The sequence below is a fragment of the Cherax quadricarinatus genome, chromosome 28 (assembly GCF_038502225.1).
Source record: "Cherax quadricarinatus isolate ZL_2023a chromosome 28, ASM3850222v1, whole genome shotgun sequence".
In the NCBI taxonomy this organism is placed as follows: domain Eukaryota; kingdom Metazoa; phylum Arthropoda; class Malacostraca; order Decapoda; family Parastacidae; genus Cherax; species Cherax quadricarinatus.
In genome coordinates, this window is record NC_091319.1 from 24451423 (window position 1) to 24478477 (window position 27055).

General features: G+C 44.0%; 1 protein-coding gene across 9 annotated transcripts in view; it reads right to left on the reverse strand.

Moving 5' to 3' along the window:
• Positions 1-27055, reverse strand: part of LOC128693168 (uncharacterized) — a 587947-nt gene that overhangs the window by 515400 nt on the left and 45492 nt on the right. For 2 of the 9 annotated variants that reach the window (XM_070089480.1, XM_070089472.1), the window contains exon 1: positions 8350-8622. The exons of 5 other annotated variants lie outside the window; for them this stretch is intronic. The gene's annotated coding sequence lies outside the window, so the exon portion shown is untranslated. Of the gene's footprint in view, positions 1-8349; positions 8624-8650; positions 8736-27055 lie in introns of those variants that run through there. 2 more of the 9 variants (XM_070089478.1, XM_070089481.1) reach the window with 2 other exon arrangements.

Consider the following 27055-nt stretch of genomic DNA (forward strand, 5'->3'; position numbering starts at 1 on the left):
AACCTAGGCCTACCACAGCATACTCAGCCTAGGCCTACCACAGCTTACTATTCAGCCTAGGTCTACCACAACTTACTACTCAGCCTAGGTCTACCACAGCATACTCAGCCTAGACCTACCACAGCATACTCAGCTTAGACCTACCACAGCACTCAGTCTAGGCCTACAACATACTCAGCCTTGGCCTACTACAGCATACTCAGTCTAGGCCTAAAATAGCATACTCCTCAGGAAGACAAGTATAATTCTCCCAGTAGTTGTGTTGTGACTACACTGAGTGTGATGCCAGAAGAGCTCACACTGCAGGATCACAACAATATTGTCGTTGGTACCGTAAGGAAAAACGTTAGGCTGAATAACTAAAATTTTCAAGACAAGAAATGCTGAGCCAGTGATGATACTCTTCAATTATTCTGTCTAGGCTGGAATATTGTTGTATATTAACGGCTCCCTTCAAGGCAAGCGAGAATACCCATTGCCCAGCTAGTCAACATCCAGAGAACTTTCACTGCCCGTAAATATTCTATCAAACATCTGAACTACTGGGAACACCTGAGGTCTCTTCTGTATTCCTTGGAACACACGCGAGAAAGGTGCAGTATTATTTACACTAGGAAAATCCTGGAGGGAATGCTCCCAACCATATACACCAAAATCACTATGCATGAAAACAAGAGACTTGGCAGACGGTGCAGATTACCACCACTAAGAAGCCGGGGCGCGACGAGTACACTAAGAGAACTCGACGGTTGTCAGCAGTCATGAAATCTTAATAACACAATTGTAAACAAACCAAACCCGTTACTGTCCTTGAGTTTTACAACTCACTCGCCATGGGCTCAAACCCCACCCGTTCCGTAGATTGTCAGAAGTCCCTGTCTTTTCAACGACCTCCCTCCTTGCATAATGGGCATTGTCCTCAAACCCCTGGCTGTTTTCAGAAGGTATGTGGACAATTTCCTCAGATCAATTCCTGACCAGTTGGGCTGTGGTTCGTACGTTGAACTGCATGCGACCAGGAGTAACAGCCTGGCTGATCAGGCCTTGATCCGCCGGCAGGCCTGGTCTGGGACCAGGCCGCGGGGAGAGTTGACTCCAAAATCATCTATCAGGTATCCTTGAGGAGAGAGTGGTGACGGTTCAGAAGGCGAGTGTGGTAGAGGCTGAGCACAGTCCGGTCTTAACATAATGGTGAAAGTCTTCCCTTATATGACCTCTATGATGAATTAGACACACGTGCGACATTTTGGTATCTTTATTTGTAGACGTTTCGCCATCCAGTGGCTTTATCAGTCCCTCAGTCAAGGCTGAAGGACTGATGAGGTTATCAGTCCTTCAGCCTTGACTGAGGGACTGATAAAGCCACTGGATGGCGAAACGTCTACAAATAAAGATACCCAGATGTTGCACATGTGGTTAATTCTTCATTTTATCGGTATTGTATATCATTCATGCACAACTTATATGACCTTGTCAAGCAAGCTGTTCTCCAGTTAAAGCGTGCACTTTCCTACAATCTGTCGTTCGTATATTTCTGTAAGCTTCGAGTACCACCACCACCTGTGAAGCATTTATTATCATTCTGATTATAGTATATTAACCAATGTTTACCTATAATTAAGAGGCAATAAAAAAAACTCGGATATCAAGAAACGAGAGGCAAGTGGTTCCATCTCAGAGCGCGTGTTTTCTCCTCAGTCTCAAAAAAAAAAATGGAAGATGGGTTATTAGGAATCTAAGTGATTGTTGGGGGTGAATGTGACGATAATCATTACCCAACACTTGCATGTCTTTTTCGTTGATAAGTGGTCACAGTTGCTGGTAACTTGACATGGTGACAATTGCTCGATTACGAGAATTGGGTCAATGCCTTCCAAACTCTAAGGATCTCAGTGTAAGTGCTGTGGCTTCGTAAAATACACTGTGGTGTATTGTGATGGTCTGTGGCAAATTGTGAGTACTGTAATGGTCTGTGGCACACTGAGTATTGCGATGTTCTGTGAATTATTCCTGTGTGATTTATTCCCATGTAAGCAGAAGTGTACAAGAGTTTATAACAGAAAAAAATGATAAGACAACCGAGGAGTTGCCAATTCAGAAACCAGATTCTAGTTTTCATTTGGTAAGATATGTGTCGTCGACGGCGACAAAGCTGTAATAAACAGCTGCATAACACTCAAGCAAAAACGACTTGAGAGATCTGGACTCAGCTCGCGGGGACGTGTATCCCGCACGCAACACCACACTTCTCTCTACATCCAAAACACTCACCCAGACCTGTCAAAAGCCTGACATTCTGGCAAGATTGCTGGCCCTTTCTGTCTCACGAACATTTAACACCGCCCAGCTATACCCACAGTATAACATCACCCTTCTTCCTTAACAGTATAACCCCACTACCACCGCCATAATGCCCACCATCTTCGCCACTACGACCAATATCGCCACCAAATCCACCAACACCACCACCACTCCTAACAGCATTCTCCATTCTTTCACAACCACAAACACTGCATAACATTCATACCGTAGCGTAACCTTGTCAGCTTACTTACAACCACACTCGCACCACTCAGCCTCTCCTCGAACGTCAACATACAGCTACTGGTTGGTTGGTTGATGAGGTTTAAACATTATCGAGCACACGAGGGTCATTGAAGGATGTACGTAACTTGTTCATCACCGGACTAGAGTACTTTAATCTTTAAATATAGGAATTAAGCTCTCTTTGGATATGCAGAGACATGCACCTCTCGGTCAGTATACACTGAGACATTCACGTTTCAGTGTATATACAAAGATATATACCTATTGGTGTACATATTCTAAGTGACACCAATCGGACGTGCTCTTCCCTGCCTCCCTAAACCACCACTCCACCCGTAGATACCATGTGTGGTAGTTACAGTTACTGTTGTCATCACTTCATGATATAGTCGATACGTTAGCTAAAAAAGCACCCTGAAGGAAAATTTAGATTATAATTTTGGCATGTCTGTATCTAACGTTGGAAATAATATTGAGAGAAGTAAATAATGAAAGTGAACGTTACAGAATGCAGTTAGAAGCCTGAGTACATCTGCAACACACTATAACATTAAACGTTTATGGAGCTGCTTGCAATGTGAACAGACTGATGTTGCAGTAGCCAGGCTTAGGTTTGGTTACAAGTATTTTTGGCAGTTTGGCAGACACGGAGATGATGAAACTAAATGCAAAGTATGTGGCCAGCCCTATGGTCACTATCTTGAACACTATTTGCTTATTTGTCACTTACTGAGGAATACAGACAAAGACAATAAAATAACCTATGTGATATGTCAAGATATCTTAGTAATAAAAATAAGACACCAGACATATTAAGCAAATTTCCTAAATTTGCTTGCAACAGATAAGTCAACTGTAGATATAAATCCAGATGTACTCCTGTAAACTCTCTTGGGGCCTAGTTCCTAGGCCTTTTATGTATCCATATTATCTTGCCCTACCCTCCACATGATGAATATGGGGTGCACGATAAACTAGCCACTTCGGCGGCAAAATCAATCACAACTGATAACGTGATTGGTAGCTGGCTCAGGCTGTTGTTCTGGCGACAGTTTGTGACAGAGAGAAAGCGAAAGTTTTTGGTTAGGTCACACTCTCGGTGGTGTTGTGTTGTAGCATTGTGTATTCTTACATCTTTACCGCTGCTGTAGACAGTCAAGCACATTTTTATCTTAGATGTAGATTAAGAATCAGAAACATATGCAACATACGGGAATCTTTGTTGTAGACGTTTCTCCATCCAGTGGCTTTATCGATACAAATTCGAGGACATAATTGGAAGACAGTAGAATTATATACAAAAGACGAGCTAATCAGTCCCTCAGCAGTGGAGTTGAAGTGTACCGTAGTCGTGAAGGGTCTGTCTAATTCATCATCTTGTCGCCATTGTATACCATACACGTACAACAGATGTAGATTGTCTACCATCACATCTTCATCGCCGATATCTGTGTTGCCATGCCAAAGAGGGGAAATTCATACTTGCAAGGAGTACGTGTAAGCAGCTGGATGTGGGTGAGGTGTGCTTGGTATATTCCGAAGTTACAGAGAATCCTCTCAGAGTCACGATTCTACCACAATGAGGCTCAAATATCCAGGGTCTGTCAGACCTTGTAAGACCTGTTGCTTCTGTGTAGGGTTTTTTCGGGTGTAGCTCATAGAGAAGGCTGAGGTCAGGTCTGGGTGTACCTTCTAGGGAAGACTGAGGTCAGGTCTGGGTGTACCTTCGAGGGAAGACTGAGGTCAGGTCTGGGTGTACCTTCGAGGGAAGACTGAGGTCAGGTCTGGGTGTACCTTCGAGGGAAGACAGGTCAGGTCTGGGTGTACCTTCGAGGGAAGACTGAGGTCAGGTCTGGGTGTACCTTCGAGGGAAGACTGAGGTCAGGTCTGGGTGTACCTTCGAGGGAAGACTGAGGTCAGGTCTGAGTGTACCTTCGAGGGAAGACTGAGGTCAGGTCTGGGTGTACCTTCGAGGGAAGACTGAGGTCAGGTCTGGGTGTACCTTCGAGGGAAGGCTGAGGTCAGGTCTGAGTGTACCTTCGAGGGAAGACTGAGGTCATGTCTGGGTACCTTCGAGGGAAGACTGAGGTCAGGTCTGAGTGTACCTTCGAGAGAAGACTGAGGTCAAGTCTGGGTGTACCTTCGAGGGAAGACTGAGGTCAAGTCTGGGTGTACCTTCGAGGGAAGACTGAGGTCAGGTCTGAGTGTACCTTCGAGAGAAGACTGAGGTCAAGTCTGGGTGTACCTTCGAGGGAAGACTGAGGTCAGGTCTGAGTGTACCTTCGAGAGAAGACTGAGGTCAGGTCTGGGTGTACCTTCGAGGGAAGACTGAGGTCAGGTCTGGGTGTACCTTCGAGGGAAGACAGGTCAGGTCTGGGTGTACCTTCGAGGGAAGACTGAGGTCAGGTCTGGGTGTACCTTCGAGGGAAGACTGAGGTCAGGTCTGGGTGTACCTTCGAGGGAAGACTGAGGTCAGGTCTGAGTGTACCTTCGAGGGAAGACTGAGGTCAGGTATAACAGGTCATCTACAGTGTCCACCGCACTGTTAAACACGGATTCAGGAACTTCTTTCAGCATTTCCTTCATAACTGAGTTACCATCAGTGTCAATACACTGTCTTGCAAAAACTGCCAATACTCTTCGAAATTTTTTGGTTTATCCGAAGAAAAAATAATGAGAAACTTTCCAGTTTCTTCAAAGACTCCCGGTTAATTTCGTACAGTGTCAGCGCGAAGTTTTAGTTATCACTTCAAGTTTACTTTTCTCTGTTGCCTCATTTAAGGTTCCTTCATTTTTGTTATTATAATCAAAACTAAGCGCTAAACCAACAAGATCATTGAGGTTGCTTCAGCGGTTCAATATTTTGTTTTATTCCACTTCATTCTTCTCCTTCTTCTTCTGATCCTTTTCTCCTTCTCCTCCTCCTCTTCCTCCTCCTTTTAGACTTCTACTTCACTGCTGGATCTCAAGATATATTCAACAGAGGGACGTATTTTAATGGCTTTCTTCCTTTAACTTCTCCAAGCAGTATTTTAGTGCTCAGAACTGTGCTCCAGGACATTTTATTTACCTCCTTGTTTATCTTATTTCCTGTGGTCCAAGAAATATTGCTTATGTGTTTACCTTGTCTCCTGTGGTCTAGGAAATATTTACTTATGTTATTATTATTATGATCATAACTTGTTTATGTCACCTGTGGTCCAGGAAATACTGGAAAGATCCTTGTTGATCCTGGCTTATTCAATACCCTTAACACTGAGGTTATTGTACACACATTACCTTGGGATGCTTCATGGTGGTGCACTATACCAGTGTGTCTGTCTCTCAGGCTCTCAGTTGAATATCTCTCGAGATTATCCTTGTGGCAAGACTTCACTTCGATTGTACATCATTATAGAGTAACACCTCACTTTGATTGTATATCTTTATGTGGAATGAGTTATCACGACAACTGACAACCGTACGAGTTGATAAAAACAACTTAGCGACTGACTAGGCTAACTCAGTTGGTGTGTGACAGAAATGAGTCTTGTACACAATAAAACTTTAATTTTCAAGATTGAATGCGTATAATTATCATTATTATTATTATTATTATTATTATTATTATTGGTAATCGTAATAGCTGTAATATCGACAATGATATTATTATTACCAGGATTAACAGTGGTGGTGGTGACACCAGTAGTAGTAGTAGTAGTAGTAGTAGTACTACTACTACTTTTAGTTGCAGTCGTCAGCAGCAACATCAACAGGTTTGTGAACGGTGGTCTAAGCGGACAAACACAATATTATCAAATAGACCATACAAAACTCGCCACTGTACAAGCCAAGCGAGCACCTCACTGTACAAGCCAAGCGAGCACCTCACTGTACAAGCCAAGCGAGCACCTCACTGTACAAGCCAAGCGAGCACCTCACTGTACAAGCCAAGCGAGCACCTCACTGTACAAGCCAAGCGAGCACCTCACTGTACAAGCCAAGCGAGCACCTCACTGTACAAGCCAAGCGAGCACCTCACTGTACAAGCCAAGCGAGCACCTCACTGTACAAGCCAAGCGAGCAACCTCACTGTACAAGCCAAGCGAGCACCTCACTGTACAAGCCAAGCGAGCACCTCACTGTACAAGCCAAGCGAGCAACCTCACTGTACAAGCCAAGCGAGCACCTCACTGTACAAGCCAAGCGAGCACCTCACTGTACAAGCCAAGCGAGCACCTCACTGTACAAGCCAAGCGAGCAACCTTACTGTACAAGCCAAGCGAGCACCTCACTGTACAAGCCAAGCGAGCAACCTCACTGTACAAGCCAAGCGAGCACCTCACTGTACAAGCCAAGCGAGCAACCTTACTGTACAAGCCAAGCGAGCATCTCACTGTACAAGCCAAGCGAGCACCTCACTGTACAAGCCAAGCGAGCAACCTTACTGTACAAGCCAAGCGAGCATCTCACTGTACAAGCCAAGCGAGCAACCTTACTGTACAAGCCAAGCGAGCACCTCACTGTACAAGCCAAGCGAGCACCTCACTGTACAAGCCAAGCAAGCAACCTTACTGTACAAGCCAAGCGAGCACCTCACTGTACAAGCCAAGCGAGCACCTCACTGTACAAGCCAAGCGAGCAACCTTACTGTACAAGCCAAGCGAGCATCTCACTGTACAAGCCAAGCGAGCAACCTTACTGTACAAGCCAAGCGAGCACCTCACTGTACAAGCCAAGCGAGCACCTCACTGTACAAGCCAAGCGAGCACCTCACTGTACAAGCCAAGCGAGCACCTCACTGTACAAGCCAAGCGAGCACCTCACTGTACAAGCCAAGCGAGCAACCTCACTGTACAAGCCAAGCGAGCACCTCACTGTACAAGCCAAGCGAGCACCTCACTGTACAAGCCAAGCGAGCAACCTTACTGTACAAGCCAAGCGAGCATCTCACTGTACAAGCCAAGCGAGCAACCTTACTGTACAAGCCAAGCGAGCACCTCACTGTACAAGCCAAGCGAGCACCTCACTGTACAAGCCAAGCGAGCACCTCACTGTACAAGCCAAGCGAGCACCTCACTGTACAAGCCAAGCGAGCACCTCACTGTACAAGCCAAGCGAGCAACCTCACTGTACAAGCCAAGCGAGCACCTCACTGTACAAGCCAAGCGAGCACCTCACTGTACAAGCCAAGCGAGCAACCTTACTGTACAAGCCAAGCGAGCACCTCACTGTACAAGCCAAGCGAGCACCTCACTGTACAAGCCAAGCGAGCACCTCACTGTACAAGCCAAGCGAGCAACCTTACTGTACAAGCCAAGCGAGCATCTCACTGTACAAGCCAAGCGAGCAACCTCACTGTACAAGTGAGCAATCTCAGGTGTTGTATAGGGTAGTGGAGGTGAAGATTAAAGAAGCGCCTCGCACACTAGATATTGTAAATAATATTATAAATGAAGTTCATAAATCATTGTGTAAGGTTTTATTTACCTGGTGTACTGAAAGCAAAAATTAAAGATTAAAATGACACCAGATCTCGCCTTCTGACTTTTTGTTCAGTTCTGTTATTGGAAACATTCTTAGCGCTGTCTCTTATTATTGCTGTAGTTATTATTGCTGTAGTTATTATTGCTGTAGTTATTATTGCTGTAGTTAGAGAAAACACAGTAGTAAGTAAGTACTTTGTGAATATTAAAATGGTATAAAATACATCGTCTTCACGTCTCTTCTATCAACTTTTCTGTACTCGACTGAAGAAGCCTACTGTGTAGGCGAAACGTTTCGAAATAAAGATACCTAACTGTTGCATATGTAAGTAGGTACCTGGGTGTTAGTCGTCCGGTGAGAGTAGCATCCTGGGGGTCAAGATTGAAGGACCACAATGAAAATAAGATAGTCCTCGATGATGCACCGACTTTCTTGGGTTATCCTGGGTGGCCTACCCTCCCCCGGGTTAAAAATCCCAACACATTTTAATCTTATCTTGATGGGACTAGCTGTGTCGGAGTGAACAGGTAAGTCAGCTGAGAGCCTCGATCACCTGAGCTGCAGCTTCACTTAATGCATCATCATACTAACACCAACGTGATGGTAAATAAACCACAGTGCACACAAGGTCTCTCACCGTGCAGCGTGGTACAATATTCCTCCTCGCTCCTCAATCCCAATAATACTGAGTTCTACACCTGCCAATCGGGGCAACAATCATTTCCCAGCTGTCCAATCTCTGTTGCACCATCCAATCACAGAAGAGATCAGCCGTCTCCCACCCTCGGGAGACCAGTTTGATCTTGCCAGGGACCAATCAGGATACAACATCAGCTCCGCAGCGACCAATCGAAGATAAGACAGCGACTTAAGACACAGTGGTGTGCTGAAGCAGGCGCCTTGCGCTGCTGTGCTAAGCAGAATACTAATTGTATGTGCTGCAGTGTCGCAAACCTGACATCGACATACTTTACCTGGCATAAATGTACTCACCCAGTTGTGTCCGATGGGGGTCGAGGCTCGACTCCTGGCCCAACCTCCTAAAATACTCTTGATTGAAACTGCTGATCTCTAACCTCATAGGCCGTATTATATACACTCTACACTCATCCAGTCAGTTACCAGACACTTGACCTGTTGTGTGTGTGTGTGTGTGTGTGTGTGTGTGTGTGTGTGTGTGTGTGTGTGTGTAAGAGACTGGTCACTACATCAAACAATAGGAAGTGACTGGTCAAATCTGCTTGTGACATCACAGGTGTTGACATTACAGGTGCTGACATCAAATCTTTTGATACCACAGCTGTTGACATCACAGCTGCTATAATAACCGATATTGCTAAACATGCACCGTAAAGAGAAGTAGAGTGACAGCAGAGGTGGTAAAGTGGGAAATGGGCAACGATAAGTCAAGAGGGACGGGCAAGATGAGAAGAAAGGGCAAGTCAAGAGGGACGGGCAAGATGAAAAGAAAGGGCAAGTCGAAAGGTGCTGAAGGTGTTGAAAACCATATCCCATTTTCAACACGTTCAAGGCCGAGGGACTGATTACTTCATCTGCTATTGTCTCCAATTAATATCTTCTTTATTGAATTGCTAAAGTCACTGGTTGGCGAAACTTATTCAGAATAAAGATTCCCAGGTGTTGCACAAGTGTTTAATTCATCAACCTGGCGGTATTGTATACCAATACTGATATGATAGTCATAACTATCGCGTCACTGAAGCCTCCTAGCTCACGCTCAGAGTCATCCTATGGTAATCAGTATGACAAGGAAACACTTGTGTGACGGAGTATGACAGGGAAACACTTGTGTGACGGAGTATGACAGGGAAACCATTCAGCATAGTGGATAACAACATGGAAAACATCTTTTGCAACGGAATATGACAACTATTCTGCATGGAGTACAGCAGAAAAGCCTTTGATATGGCTCTTCATCAACCATAAATGCTTTTAACTCCCTGAGTATCAATTGTGGTATGTCTGTGTCAGAAGCCAGACACAGGTATGGTAGGATTGTGGACAGTGGAGTCAGAGTATACAATACATTCTGTGGATTCCATCTCGCGTTGGTCTTCAGATGCATCACAGAACTGATGAACTGGCAAATGCAGATGCCTTCAAGGAGGGAGAAGACTATAATCTAGGGCTGTCAGTTAGCAGTTTGAGAACAATAATACAAAAAGAACTTCAACTGAACCTCACTGACTTGAGACTGATGAAGACTGATGCCAGTCAGTCCACCTATAATCATTCTATTACGCAGGAAGAGGAACCACGCATTTAAGATGCTTCCAACAAACTACTCAGACTCTAGGAAGTCGCTAGCGCCCGGTTCCGGCTGAGTTACCAGTACCTCCGGCAGACTGCATCACCACCACCACCAGCTGATGTAGACATAACTAAATGTAAACCTCTCCAGAAGGACAATTGTCACACCTTGCATCATTATGTACTGGAACGCGATAAAATTAATGAATTCAGAAAAAAAATCGGAAATATTCAAGGTATGTCCAAGTATTTTATCCACAGTGGCATATTACTAATCATTCTGGAAAAAATACCCTGACTGACTTTATCTACTATAAATAACGCATAACCACTTAAAACTGTTTAAATTCAAGAATACCTTGCTAAATTATAAGGTAATATTTCTGTGACCTAATTCATCTCTGTATAAATAACTCATAACGACAGTAACCAGATATAAACATGTAAAGAGTTCATTACCACTGTAACCTGTTCAACTATCAAAACTTTGCGGTCCAGTCCCTGGACCCATTATGTACCTCTGTAATCTTTTGACTACAGCCCACAGGATGGATATGTGGCGCATAATAATATTAAACTAAAAACTACGATGGAATAAAACAGGAAAACTATCCTGTGTGTTGGATATGTTAGGTTAACATAATTAACACGTCTGATCCTTGTGCAAGGTGGTATTGATCAGGGTAACCGCACAATGCTGGTGCATCTAGTTTAGGTACACACAAGTCAAGCCAGACTCGTCCCCTGCAGCCAGCTACTAGCTCCGTCATGCGGGTACCAACACAATTTTCCTCACTAAAGATAAATCCCTTGCACTTACCTCATTTGTTGGTTCTCTTCGTTTGTATATTTTATCTGAGTTCGTCTGTGCTGAGCTCCAGCTCTTGGATCCCCCCTCTTAATTTTACGCTGGTCTACGACATCTTTAAACTTATAAATAGTTGTAAACTTGACTATGAGCTCACCCTGATTCAATGACGTCTTTACTAACGTCTGTATTGAGACATCTGGGTGTTGTGCTTTTGTGTTCCCTACTGATCAGCTCCATGCTAAGTGGGCTCACTCTCTCCATCTTGGATATGTCCTGAAGTAGTGTGTGTGTCTTATTCTTCAACTCGATGGTACTGACGGTACTGTATACCATTAATATGGTGTTATATGTGGCGAGTACATAACATGATTATGACGGAATTGCTGTGGATAGATAGTCCTGGGAACAGTACGGACAGTCTTGCTTTAGATAGTCCTGGGAACAGTACTGACAGTCTTGCTTTAGATAGTCCTGGGAACAGTACTGACAGTCTTGCTTTAGATAGTCCTGGGAACAGTACTGACAGTCTTGCTTTAGATAGTCCTGGGAACAGTACTGACAGTCTTGCTTTAGATAGTCCTGGGAACAGTACTACGAGCCTTGGTAGGGAGTTAGGCAGAGCTGGGAGGTAGAGAGAGCTGGGAGGTAGGGAGAGCTGGGAGGTAGGGAGAGCTGGAGGTAGGGAGAGCTGGGAGGTAGGGAGATCTGGGAGGTAGGGAGAGCTGGGAGGTAGGGAGAGCTGGGAGGTAGGGAGAGCTGGGAGGTAGGGAGAGCTGGGAGGTAGGGAGAGCTGGGAGGTAGGGAGAGCTGGGAGGTAAGGAGAGCTGGGAGGTAAGGAGAGCTGGGAGGTAGGGAGAGCTGGGAGGTAGGGAGAGCTGGGAGGTAGAGAGAGCTGGGAGGCTGAGAGAGCTGGGAGGTAGGAAGAGCTGGGAAGTAGGGAGAGCTGAGAGGTAGAGAGAGCTGGGAGGCTGAGAGAGCTGGGAGGTAGGGAGAGCTGGGAGGCTGAGAGAGCTGGGAGGTAGGGAGAGCTGGGAGGCTGAGAGAGCTGGGAGGTAGAGAGAGCTGGGAGGCTGAGAGAGCTGGGAGGTAGAGAGAGCTGGGAGGCTGAGAGAGCTGGGAGGTAGAGAGAGCTGGGAGGCTGAGAGAGCTGGGAGGTAGGGAGAGCTGGGAGGTAGGGAGAGCTGGGAGGTAGGGAGAGCTGGGAGGTAGGGAGAGCTGGGAGGTAGGGAGAGCTGGGAGGTAGGGAGAGCTGGGAGGTAGGGAGAGCTGGGAGGTAGGGAGAGCTGGAGGTAGGGAGAGCTGGGAGGTAGGAAGAGCTGGGAGGTAGAGAGAGCTGGGAGGTAGGGAGAGCTGGGAGGTAGGGAGAGCTGGGAGGTAGGGAGAGCTGGGAGGTAGAGAGAGCTGGGAGGTAGGGAGAGCTGGGAGGTAGGGAGAGCTGGGAGGTAGGGAGAGCTGGGAGGTAGGGAGAGCTGGGAGGTAGAGAGAGCTGGGAGGCTGAGAGAGCTGGGAGGTAGGGAGAGCTGGGAGGTAGAGAGAGCTGGGAGGCTGAGAGAGCTGGGAGGTAGGGAGAGCTGGGAGGTAGGGAGAGCTGGGAGGTAGGGAGAGCTGGGAGGTAGGGAGAGCTGGGAGGTAGGGAGAGCTGGAGGTAGGGAGAGCTGGGAGGTAGGGAGAGCTGGGAGGTAGGGAGAGCTGGGAGGTAGGGAGAGCTGGGAGGTAGAGAGAGCTGGGAGGTAGAGAGAGCTGGGAGGCTGAGAGAGCTGGGAGGTAGGGAGAGCTGGGAGGTAGAGAGAGCTGGGAGGCTGAGAGAGCTGGGAGGTAGGGAGAGCTGGGAGGCAGGGAGAGCTGGGAGGTAGAGAGAGCTGGGAGGCTGAGAGAGCTGGGAGGTAGGGAGAGCTGGGAGGTAGGGAGAGCTGGGAGGTAGAGAGAGCTGGGAGGCTGAGAGAGCTGAGAGGTAGGGAGATCTGGGAGGTAGGGAGAGCCGGGAGGTAGAGAGAGCTGGGAGGTAGGGAGAGCTGGGAGGTAGAGAGAGCTGGGAGGCTGAGAGAGCTGGGAGGTAGGGAGAGCTGGGAGGTAGGGAGAGCTGGGAGGCTGACAGAGCTGGGAGGCTGAGAGAGCTGGGAGGTAGGGAGAGCTGGGAGGTAGAGAGAGCTGGGAGGAAGAGAGAGCTGGGAGGTAGGAAGAGTTGGGAGGTAGGGAGAGCTGGGAGGTAGGGAGAGCTGGGAGGCTGAGAGAGCTGGGAGGTAGGGAGAGCTGGGAGGTAGGGAGAGCTGGGAGGTAGAGAGAGCTGGGAGGCTGAGAGAGCTGGGAGGTAGGGAGAGCTGGGAGGTAGGGAGAGCTGGGAGGTAGGGAGAGCTGGGAGGTAGGGAGAGCTGGGAGGTAGAGAGAGCTGGGAGGCTGAGAGAGCTGGGAGGTAGGGAGAGCTGGGAGGTAGGGAGAGCTGGGAGGCTGAGAGAGCTGGGAGGTAGGGAGAGCTGGGAGGTAGGGAGAGCTGGGAGGTAGAGAGAGCTGGGAGGTAGAGAGAGCTGGGAGGTAGGGAGAGCTGGGAGGTAGGGAGAGCTGGGAGGTAGAGGGAACTAGGAGGTAGAGGGAACTAGGAGGTAAGGAGAGCTAGCAGGTAGAGGGAGCTGGGAGGTTGAGGGAACTAGGAGGTAGGGAGAGCTAGTAGGTAGAGGGAGCTGGTAGGTAGAGGGAACTAGGAGGTAAGGAGAGCTAGTAGGTAGAGGGAGCTGGTAGGTAGGGAGAGCTGGGAGGCAGAGAGAGCTGGGAGGCAGAGAGAGCTGGGAGGTGGAGGGAGCTATGATGTAGGGAGAGCTAGTAGGTAGAGGGAGCTGGGAAGTAGAGGGAACTAGGAGGTAAGGAGAGCTAGTAGGTAGAGGGAGCTGGGAGGTAGAGAGAGAGGTGGTAGAGCTAAGAGATAGAGAGAGAGAGCTGGGAGGTAAATAAAGCTACCTTCTCTCTCTCTACCTATACCTTACCCTCATAAGAACTAATAATGGAACAATCACAATTTTTGCCGATCCTGAAAGTCCATTTGAAGCGAGTACCGATACCGCTTAGCCGATACCACCGCTGACGATACTTTGACAACACTCCTACCAGGAACTATTTAAGACGAGAGGAAGAACGTGCGAAAAGCAACGCTGGTTGGTGAGCACACTTTTGCTATTTTCCGACTGGTCGACGCTGCTTTCGCCAACGTTCTGTAGATAAACACCACGTTTCATTACCCTGTGATACGTTTTGCTCTCTCTGTATATTTACCTGTATATGTATCTTTATTTTGTTCTCTGTACCTCTTTCTGTATGAATTTCTTTCCGAATATTTATCATTTTCTGTATCTATGTTTTTCTGCATCTTTATCTCTTCCTGTATCTTTATCTCTTCCTGTATCTTCATCTCTTCCTGTATCTTTATCTCTTCCTGTATCTTCATCTCTTCCTGTATCTTTATCTCTTCCTGTATCTTCATCTCTTCCTGTATCTTTATCTCTTCCTGTATCTTCATCTCTTCCTGTATCTTCATCTCTTCCTGTATCTTCATCTCTTCCTGTATCCTGTATCTTTATCTCTTCCTGTATCTTTATCTCTTCCTGTATCTTCATCTCTTCCTGTATCTTTATCTCTTCCTGTATCTTTATCTCTTCCTGTATCTTTATCTCTTCCTGTATCTTTATCTCTTCCTGTATCTTTATCTCTTCCTGTATCTTTATCTCTTCCTGTATCTTTATCTCTTCCTGTATCTTTATCTCTTCCTGTATCTTTATCTCTTCCTGTATCTTTATCTCTTCCTGTATCTTTATCTCTTCCTGTATCTTTATCTCTTCCTGTATCCTGTATCTTTATCTCTTCCTGTATCTTTATCTCTTCCTGTATCTTCATCTCTTCCTGTATCTTTATCTCTTCCTGTATCTTTATCTCTTCCTGTATCTTTATCTCTTCCTGTATCTTTATCTCTTCCTGTATCTTTATCTCTTCCTGTATCTTCATCTCTTCCTGTATCCTGTATCTTTATCTCTTCCTGTATCCTGTATCTTTATCTCTTCCTGTATCTTTATCTCTTCCTGTATCTTCATCTCTTCCTGTATCTTTATCTCTTCCTGTATCTTTACCTCTTCCTGTATCTTTATCTCTTCCTGTATCTTTACCTCTTCCTGTATCTTTATCTCTTCCTGTATCTTCATCTCTTCCTGTATCCTGTATCTTTATCTCTTCCTGTATCTTTATCTCTTCCTGTATCTTTATCTCTTCCTGTATCCTGTATCTTTATCTCTTCCTGTATCTTTATCTCTTCCTGTATCTTTATCTCTTCCTGCATCTTTATCTCTTCCTGTATCTTCATCTCTTCCTGTATCTTTATCTCTTCCTGTGTCTTCATCTTTTCCTGTATTTTCATCTCTTCCCGTATCTTCATAATTTCCTGTATCTTCATCTCTTCCTAACACAGCATCCAGCGGGAAGTGAAGCGGAAGCTTCGTCTCCGGGAACGCAGCATCCAGAGGGAAGTGAAGCGGAAGCTTCGTCTCCGGGAACGCAGCATCCAGAGGGAAGTGAGTGATGTACGATGGAGCTCCGCCCTTCACTCTTCCCACCACTTAAACTGATACCTTTCTGCCTTTCAGGACAACGCCAGTGTTACAATGCACATACACACGCTAACCTGTACGTTTCAGCCAGCCTCGGGAGAGAGAGAGAGAGAGAGAGAGAGAGAGAGAGAGAGAGAGAGAGAGAGAGAGAGAGAGAGAGAGAGAGAGAGAGAGAGAGAGAGGTTTGTTGCAATGTCGACTTCTAGATCCTTTTCTCACTTTCCTGTTGGAGGATCAGTGTGTGTGACTTTTCAGTGTGATTGTTTCAAGTTTGTGATTGTAATGTTTCAAGCGTGTGACTGTTACGTTTCAAGTGTCAGTGTGATTGTTATGTTTCAAGCGTAAGTGTGATTGTTTTACTTAAGTGATTCAATATGGGAGACCACTTATACTATCTGAAGCACGTCTTTACCACTGTTATGTTCACACATACACATCTCTCTCTCTCTCTCTCTCTCTCTCTCTCTCTCTCTCTCTCTCTAGGCATAAGAATTATCTGGACGTCTACACTACAAACTGAATTCTTTGTCATCCACATGGCACGGCACTGAAGGTTACCTATGACACTGAGCTTGACAATAATTATTATTTTTTCTTATATCCTTACTGAAAGCAGTTGACTCACATAATAATCAACAACATGCTCATTGCAGAAGTCAGGTACAGATACTCAAAAACCAAAGGGAATTAATGTACAGTTCGTATGGATTCCATCACACAATATATGATAAAGTTGACAAGTTAGCTAAAGAAAATAGCCCGGGGGAAAACTGTAGAATATAATTTTGGTATATCTACGTCAAGTACTCGAGAAAAGTAAATAATGAAAGTGAATGTCATAGGAATGCAGTTGGAAGATAGATTAGCTTTATAACTCACGTAGATAACAAGCATGTCTACGGAATAAGTTGCATTGTGACTGATGTAGCTGCCAGGTTTAGGCTTGGCTACAATTACTTCTGGCAGTTAAGCAGACATACAGATGATGATCAAACTAGATAAGAGGTATGTGGCTAGACATATGGTTACTATCTTCAACACTCGTGCTTGTCTTCTTACTGAGGTATACAACGATAGACAGTAAAATATCCATTGTGATATTGCAAGGTATTTCATTAATAAAAATAAGATTCCAGCCATATTAAACAAATATCCTAAATATGCTAACAACACATAAGATGAATTGTAGATATAAATCCAGATTTGGGGCCTAGTTCCTAGGTCTTTTGTGTATCCATATGTTCTCGCGCTACGCTCCACAGGATGGATGTGGGGTGCACAAATTAGCAGCTTCGACGGCAAAATCCAGTCTAAAATTTGCCTCCACCCAACAACAGGGACTCGCTTGTATACTACTCATGCGAAAGTGGTAGTAGCAGCACAAGGAACGTGCGTACGCACATCTTCATTATTGCTCACACACATACCTGACCACTGCCGAATTAATCACCCGTCACTCAACTATATAAGGATACTCTGTCTTCACTAAAAACTGTATATACTCGTATATACACATGAGGTGGTATTATGTGCCTGCATTTAACCACAAGTGTGAAATAAACAGTGGCCAATGGCACCAACAAACACGCAATTAAAGAGTGAATCAGGAGTTTATAAGAGTTCCTTATATTTCGGCTTACTACTGAGGCCTCCTGTTTGCGTGCCTCAGCAGTAGGTAAAAATATACAGTATGTATAAATTAATGTTTTTTTTTCTTCAAAATTTGTACAATAAACAGAGAATATTTTGCACTGTTGCCGAGGCAGAACGCTCTTCCAGTACTCTGGGAAGATTAAATAACATCTGAAGTCTTGCAAAACTCAACATCATTAAAATAATCACTAAATATCTATATAATTACCAATTAATGAGGAAACTGTAACCGTGGACGACGCTGTTAACTAACAGTTAATGATCTCTAACATGAAAAAAAAAATAGCCTAACACTGAATGCGAGGATACAATATTATGTAACTCACGAGAAAAAATAATACACGGTTCCACAAAAATGCAAAAATATCTTGTGTAGTAAACGAAACTATGATTGTTTTTAGTAAACAATTGATATATTGTGACTATGTAAGTCAGCAGAGTGACCCAAATAATTTATGACTAAGTTGGCAGTGACCTAAATAATGTGACTAAGTAAGCAGAGTGACCTAAACAACCTAGGATGGTGGCTGGACATGCGGAAATTAAGCTCTTATGCAAGAAACAGCAAAGCAATGAACTACAATTACGACAGTAGGAAAGTAAATATAAAGCAATACACTATACTTACAATAGTACGAACGTAAATGTAACCTGACGTAGTTATTTAAGAAATGCAAAACTTTTCTCTAAATGCGTGATTTGTATGCGAAGATGCAGAAAAAATCCATTAAAATTACTATAAATTATTTACATGATATGTGTAAAATAATACATTACAGCTACAACAGTAAATGTATACTACACCTATAATAATATGAATGTAAATGTTAAATGTTTTGAAAACCACTAGCGGATATAAAGTAACCTTGAGGTGGTCATTAACAACGACCACAAGTACACAAAGTAATATATAACACTAACAAAGGCAACAGTGTGCCAGGTTCCATGACAAGGAACTACAAGTGCATAACGCTAGAAACAACACTGACAACCCACAATGCATTGGTTTAACAGCTCCTTAAAATACTGTTCACTTCTAGTTCCTGAAGTATATAAAAGATAAGCTGGAAAGTTGGCTCCATAAAATGCTGTTCAGTTCTAGTTCCTAGTTTGAAAGGTGAAGGAAAGAATACCTGTGACCAGAATCGAGGGTTTTTCTCCCCTCGTAGCCCGGCATGGGTGACAGCCTTGGACAGTTCAGTCGAGGGAACCCTCAAACTGTTAGAAGACAGAGGTATGGGTGTGTATAGAAAAGAAAGAGGGTTACAGCACTAGGGATAGAACAAAAATTACCAAGGTATCTTAGGAAAGCTTCTGAAAAACATGATAGCTCATAAAGCAGTTAATGGTAAAGAAATTTATGTTATTGCAATAACCGAGACCTGGTTCAATCTGAAAAATATACCCCTGCATGAATGCCACGTACATAGGTATAAATTATTCCACACTGACAGAGTCGACAGGAAGGGGGTAGGAGTTGCTATGGATGACAGGGATAATATTGCAGCAGAAATTATATAAAGGCAGGGAGGAGAGGCACGGATTCTGTACGGCTGCAGTTTGAAGAGCGTGGAAAAAGTGAGTTTAGGTGTGATCAACAGACCTTCAAACCTGGATAATAATCTGGGTAAACGTCTAGGAACAAAATTGCTGAAGCGTCTACATACAAAAATGTTTTAATGGATTTTTTTTTAACTGTAGCCCAGTTGACTGGAACAACCTCACAGGAAATCTGTGGCATGCAAAGAGTACGTAACCTTTATTTGGCGCATGTACACACCCTCATTTACAGGCTATCTCCCCCAACCAGCGAACCAGGTTACTGAGAGTTGATGATGGGGCCCCGTCGTTCAACTAGTGACCAGGTTCCAGCCAATAAGAAGATGGTTTTGGCAATCGCAGAGGTTATGTAGGTACCACTCTCCTGTCTGCCCTTGTCATTCCCATTCTAGAGCTGGTTGAAGCACGGTCTATCTTGTGGCTTCTATTTCTGCCTTGCTTACCGTGGAGTGCACTAATAGCTATCACTGTATATCGTGTACATATTGCTGTTCTAAATTGGTGAATGATAATATAAATCAAAACTTTTCTGCTGTTTATTTTGCTCCCTTTACACCCAGGATAACAGGCCATTTGGACTCCTGGGTTGTAATAAAATCTAAGAGTCTAACGACTTAACAGGAATGTTTTTATAGAAATTTATGGCAGAGTCAACTAGAGGAAATAAATTGATGGACGTGATATTGATAAACAAGGAATCTCTGAGAAACAATCTTGAGGTTAATGTAGTAGGTTCACCGGCGTTGTCCCGGCCCGGGTCTTCTCCAGATGGTGACCCGGCTAAGGTTAATGAAAAGCTTGGAGGAAGTGATCACAGATCACTAAATTTCAATACTTCATGAAGCTAATTTCTAAATAAATGGTTTAGAAAATCGACAGTTAAATGAATGAGACACTTGTGCGACACTTGGGTATCTTTATTGTGAAAGGCTTCGCCAGCCAGTGACTTAATCAGTCCACTATAGAAAAAAAAAACGCTTTTGTGAAGGAATTTGAGTTAATAGTACCTCAATCTGAAGACTGTGTTCATTCCATAAGGCTTGATGAAAGCACAACATATACACAGGGAAAGGGTTTGTATACTGGAGATAGAAAATGTAAAGCAGTTGGAGGCGGCGTCACTAGTGGACAGAGTCCAGTAGTGGAAGTATGTCAAAACCAATAGGTTAGGGAATTCTCTGTATGAAGATTCACAGCGACATCTTGATACAGAGAATTCTTCTACATCTCCAACGCTACCTCCAACTACTTCGCCTCACCTGTCTCCAGTACATGCATATGCTGTACTGTCATCGAGACTGATGGACTAAACACATCGTTTCCAGGCCGAGGGACCGATTCCCTCGAGCTCCTGGACATCTTCCACCGTTTTTCTCTATACTAGACTAATAGAGTCACTGACTTGCGAACTTGTCCAAAATAAAGTTACCCAAGTACAGCACAAGTGTCTCATTCAGAGAAGGGTGAGAACCATAGGAAGATGGGAACCATAGGGAGAGGATGAGAACCATAGGGAGAGGATGAGAACCATAGGGAGAGGATGAGAACCATAGGGAGAGGATGAGAACCATAGGGAGAGGATGAGAACCATAGGGAGAGAATGAGAACCATAGGGAGAAGATGGGAACCAAAGGGAGAGGATGAGAACCAAAGGGAGAGGATGAGAACCAAAGGGAGAGGATGAGAACCATAGGGAGAGGATGAGAACCATAGGAAGAAGATGGGAACCATAGGGAGAGGGTGAGAACCATAGGGAGAGGATGAGAACCATAGGGAGAAGATGGGAACCATAGGGAGAGGGTGAGAACCATAGGGTGAGGATGAGAACCATAGGGAGAGGATGAGAACCATAGGGAGAAGATGGGAACCATAGGGAGAGGATGAGAACCATAGGGAGAAGATGAGAACCATAGGGAGAGGGTGAGAACCATAGGGAGAAGATGGGAGCCATAGGGAGAGGGTGAGAACCATAGGGAGAGGATGAGAACCATAGGGAGAGGATGAGAATCATAGGGAGAAGATGAGAACCATAGAGAGAGGGTGAGAACCATAGGGAGAGGATGAGAACCATAGGGAGAGGATGAGAACCATAGGGAGAGGATGAGAACCATAGGGAGAGGATGAGAACCATAGGGAGAGGATGAGAACCATAGGGAGAAGATGGGAACCAAAGGGAGAGGATGAGAACCAAAGGGAGAGGATGAGAACCAAAGGGAGAGGATGAGAACCATAGGGAGAGGATGAGAACCATAGGAAGATGGGAACCATAGGGAGAGGGTGAGAACCATAGGGAGAGGATGAGAACCATAGGGAGAAGATAGGAACCATAGGGAGAGGGTGAGAACCATAGGGAGAGGATGAGAACCATAGGGAGAGGATGAGAACCATAGGGAGAGGGTGAGAACCATAGGGAGAGGATGAGAACCATAGGGAGAGGATGAGAACCATAGGGAGAAGATGGGAACCATAGGGAGAGGATGAGAACCATAGGGAGAAGATGGGAACCATAGGGAGAGGGTGAGAACCATAGGGAGAAGATGGGAGCCATAGGGAGAGGATGAGAACCATAGGGAGAGGATGAGAACCATAGGGAGAGGATGAGAACCATAGGGAGAAGATGGGAACCATAGAGGGTGAGAACCATAGGGAGAGGATGAGAACCATAGGGAGAGGATGAGAACCATAGGGAGAGGATGAGAACCATAGGAAGAGGGTGAGAACCATAGGAAGAGGGTGAGAGCCACAGAAAGAGAAGGGCTGACATGAACCAAGTTTGCTCATGACACAAAAATTAAAAACACACAATCCAAATGCAGGCGAGTGTGTAGGAGCGACTTCGAGAAGATGGTGCAATGGGCAGAGACGTTGAAAGTTATGTTCAGTATAAGGACTTGAGCACAAACTAGTGAGAAACCCGCTATAGCCGAGCAGAGAGAAGAACCCTGAAGTGGTAATTAGCAAACAGTACAGTAAACAATGTCTAGCAGCCAGTAACTTAGTAAGAATGCCAGGTTAAATAGTGGGAAATATCAATTATAAACGTCAGAAGTAACTAAACTAGCAACCATACGAAAATAAATAGTGAGACATATTGATTATAATGCCAAAAGTAGCTAACAAGAATACTAAAATAGTGAGAAATATTGATTATAAAAACAAGAACTAGCAAGAATACTAAAACAGTGAGAAATATTTAATATAAAAGCCAGGAGTAACTATGCTTAAAAGAATACTAAGATAAATAGTGAGAAATATTGATTATAAACGCCAGCAGTAACATTGACTGCCTGTAATACACTGATGTTGTTGCACCTTGCAAGTACCGTTCACCTTTTGTTCTTGTGTTAAGATGAGCGTGACCTCATGAAGAAGGTGCAGAGGATACTTACTTTGCTAATATTTTTTATTCAGAAAAAACAAACACTTGAGAAACGCTTGGCAAAATATTAACTTGTTTTAATTACGCAGTGGAGACATAATGCAATCCAATCACTCAAAAAATGGAGGAGCTGTTTTACGCACAAGACAACCTGACAACAAGAACAACATTACGGAACTCAGGAGACTAAATTTAGTGACTTACTAATGTGTACGAACACTGGTGCAATACTAATACTTGAACGTTGGTGCAATACTCACGTGTGTAAGCGTTGGTACAATACTGTGTAAACGTTGATACAATACTGTATAAAGGATGGTACAATACTGTATAAAGGATGGTACAGTACTGTATAAACGTTGATACAATACTGAATAAACAATAGTACAATACTGTGTAAACGTGCAGGATAACACTCGTGAAAACTAAGGAAGCAATGAGTACACAGAGAGAACTCAATAAGTGTTAAGGGACCAAGACTCTTCAACACCCTGCCTTTATAACAAGGAGAATTACTAACATTTCCCTGGCTGTGTTCTAGAGGGAGCTCAATAAATTTCTCAAATCAATTCCTGATCAACCGGGTTGTGGGGGCATACGATGAACTGCGGGCGACTGGCACTAACAGCTTGATCAAACCAGCAACCAAGAGGCCTGGTCTGAGACCGGGCCGCAGGGACAATGACCACCGGAAGCGACTACAAGTAACCTCTATTTTGGGCCCACCCACCTTCCCTGCCTCCCTCTCCGCTCACGACCCTCCTAGACCCTTCCTTCCTATATCCCTCCCGGGCCTCTCCCACCACTTCCGTCTAGACCCCCTCCCTCAAACCCTCCCTCCCCATCCACATTCCTCCTCGCCCCTCCCTCTCTGACTCATCTTCGAAATCTTAAGCAAAAAGTTACGTTGTAGAGAGGTTGTGGAAGGAGGCAGCAGCGGTAGCAGTAGTAGTCACCCTGGTGACTGGGAGGTGAAAGCAGCGTCAGTGGTGTTGATGCTGAGGTACACTAAAGAGGTGTAGTGAAGGGACACAGACAGGCGCATTAAGAGATATATTCAGCGTCTTCTGTCTCACCAAGCCAAGATATCTCACGATACAAGCAATTATGAAAATTTTATAAAATAAATGTAACAACCCCCCCCCCCCTTTCCGTCTCTCCTTACTTCCCTCCCTCTATCTACCTTCCACCACTAGGAACATAAGAATGAAGGAACACAGCAGCAGACCTGCTGGCCCATGCAAGGCAGGTCCAACTCGTACCCTTTGTCCAAACTATTTTCATAGGTACTCAAGCTTCACGCTTCAATGACTCTACTCGGGAGTTTGCTCTAGTCATTCACAACTCTGTTACAGAACCCGTGATCTCTACCCTGTCTATATCTTTACCCGCCTCAGTGACACTACCTGGGAGTTTGTTCCACTCATCTATATCACCACCATTAAAACTCCATCCCTATCCTTCAGGTGCCTCACCACTGACTGACTCTCCCACTGACATATACACTGAATTATGTACATTAGAGAATGTGTGTATTAATAAAATAAAAGAAATACTTCAAACTCTTTGTTAATACAAAATGTATTTCGGTCACTGAGCTATCCGAGAAAGGTATCCCCGTATTCCATAAGGTCCACCTTCTCTACTTCAGTGATCCAAGACAGGTGTTCTCATATCCCATAAACCCAGCAACCTTTACCTCAATGCAGGCAGAAGCATAGTTTACTGTGGAATAAATTTCCAATGAAGCTAAATATTAGTGCTGAAGATCTGGAGATAATCAGGGGAGGCGTCTCGCTAGTTAACATACTGAAACTGATGTCCCAGTTTATTCAATAACACTGAAACTGATGTCCCAGTTTATTCAATAACACTGAAACTGATGTCCCAGTTTATTCAATAACACTGAAACTGATGCCTCACTTTATTAAGTAACAAACGATGCCCCAGTTTATTCAATAACACTGAAATTGATGCCCCCGTTTATTCAATAACAGTGAAACTAATACCCCAGTTTATTAAGTAACTGAAACGATGCCCCAGTTTATTCAATAAAAAAGATAAATTAGCAGATACACAACCCAAAATAAATTCAAATCTTGCACTAAGATACATTAGCTTTGAAAGTTTCAAGCTAATCAGAAGAGGCATTCTTTAGTTACAGTACATAAATCAATATCCCAAAATACACCAGCACTAATGTGTTGTTTTTTCAAACCATTCATCACAACTGTCAGACACGGCAGCATCATGGGACCTTGTTACAAAGAATTCTTCAACACTTGTTCAACCTTTGGACGAAGACCTACTTCGACTAGTGGATGGTACCACTATGACCCCGCCTCCATCTGCTTCACGTCACCTCACTACAGTATATAAGCCACGTCTACGGCCCTATGCTGTACATTCTACAAGATTGATGGACTGAACACATCGACTCCAGGTTGAGGGACTGATTACCTCATTCTCCTCCTCTCCTTACGCCTTCCTCTTTGTATTGGACTGATGAAGCCACTGTGTGGCGAAACGTTTCCTGAATAAAGATTCCCATATGCTGCATAAGTGTCTCAATCTTCAACTTGTCGGTTTTTCAAACCATTCATCACAACTGTCAGACACTGCAGCATCATGGGATCTTGTTACAAAGAATTCTTCAACACTTGTTCAACCTTTGGACGAAGACCTACTTCGACTAGTGGATGGTACCACTATGACCCCGCCTCCGCCTGCTTCACCTCACCTCACTACAGTACATAAGCCACGTCTACGGCCCTATGCTGTACACTCTACAAGATTGATGGACTGAACACATCGACTCCAGGCTGAGGGACTGATTACCTCATACTCCTCCTCTCCTTACGCCTTCCTCTTTGTATTGGACTGATGATGCCACTGTGTGGCGAAACGTTTCCTGAATAAAGATTCCCATATGCTGCATAAGTGTCTCAAGCTTCACACCAGCACTAAGTTTGAATCTGCTCAGAAGTTCCATTGTCAAGTTACTGGCATTGAAAGTTTGAAGCCAATTGGATAAACATTCAAAAATATTAGCATGAAAAACAGGATCTCAATTTTTCAGAATTTCATCAATAAAATTAATACTCACGAATGAATGAATGGATGAATCTTATTGTTGCTAGCTGGTCCAGTGGCTAACGCGACGGTCTGGAGTTTTAAGACTCTCTGATCGCGGGTTCTATCCCCGCCCGTGGTATGGTTTAAAATTAGTAAACTGTCACCTACAAGGTCAGCATCAATCTGACCCTTTGCTTGAGTGAGATAAACCAGCATTTAAAATTTAACACATTCAAAAAAGACATTCTCCAGTTCATGAATAGACAACATTATTTTTTTACCACAGCGACCGTCTCCCACCGAGGCAGAGGCTGACCCGGGAAAGAAGCGAACGCTTTTCTTCCTTTTACATTTAATAGTTTATACAGGAGAAGGGGTTACTAGCCCTTTAGAAAGCATTTTCTTTAATAAAATTGGCAAGTTAAAATTTAGACAACCAAAATTAAGGTGAAGCTTCCAGTCAGATAAACACACCGGTATTAGAAAGTTTGAAGCCAACCACAAAATGCATTCCCCAGTTATCGAATACAATGTAACAATTCCAAATCTCTCGACTAAAGTTAATGGAAAATTAGAACATATCCTTCATAGAGTAGTATCTCATTTATGACAGCAACGTCTGTATAAGTTGTACATATACTTGTAAAAATAAAGATTATTATTATGATTATTATTATTATTATTATTATTATTATTATTATTATACAAACAATAAGGATCTGGTACAAAACAGTGTTAAAGACAGTAAACGGACTTAAGTTCAGACCTGCATTAACACTGGCTCTGAGCAGCTCAACACAGACATAGAATTCAATTTCAACAATATATAAATTGGGATGAAACAAACTACAACCTTACTGAAACAAGCTGGGAAGACAGTAAGAGTAACACAGATCTGAACCACTGTCTCGAGAGAATAAACTCTGTGGCATCAAAAGTGTGTTCCCTATACACACTATTAAGAAAAAAGTGTTAGAAACAGACAGACGCTCCCTCTATTGGCAAAGACAAAGAAACAAAACGTCTCAAAATGCAGCAGACTTTCAAAAGAAGGAAAAAATGACTGGTTAGAGAAATGGAAAAACTAAGGAAATAAAAATTGGAATGGAGGATAAAAAAAAAAACTGCAAGCCATACTGTAGAGCAGAAGAATAACATGTGAGTCTAACCAGTGATAATGTTAGAAGATCTTGCATACAACAACCCAAGGAAATTGTAATAATATTGGTAGAATTACCGACAGTATGTTAGGTAAAAGGACACATGTGCAATTAATGTTACATTTTATTGTGGCAACGTTTCGCTCTCCAGGAGCTTTGTCAAGTCGTCATGGTTTGACAAAGCTCCTGGAGAACGAAACGTTACCACAATAAAATGTCCCATTAGTTGTAAATGTGTCCTTTTTACCTAACAACCCAAGGATAATTATAGGTTGGATAACTAGATTGTAGATAAATGGTTCCGAAAACCAACAAACTGATAAATTAAGACACTTGTGCAACACTTGGGTATCTTATTGTGGAAATGTTTCGCCAGTGACTTCACCAGTCCAATTCCATTCTTTGTATTGGACTGATGAAGCCACTGTGTGGCGAAACGTTTCCATAATAAAGATACCCAAATGTTGCACATGTGTTGGATAACTAGAACCTTTAAAATAAGAGATGCCAAGCTAAGACAGAAACTCTACAGTATACTACCAGCCTCTTT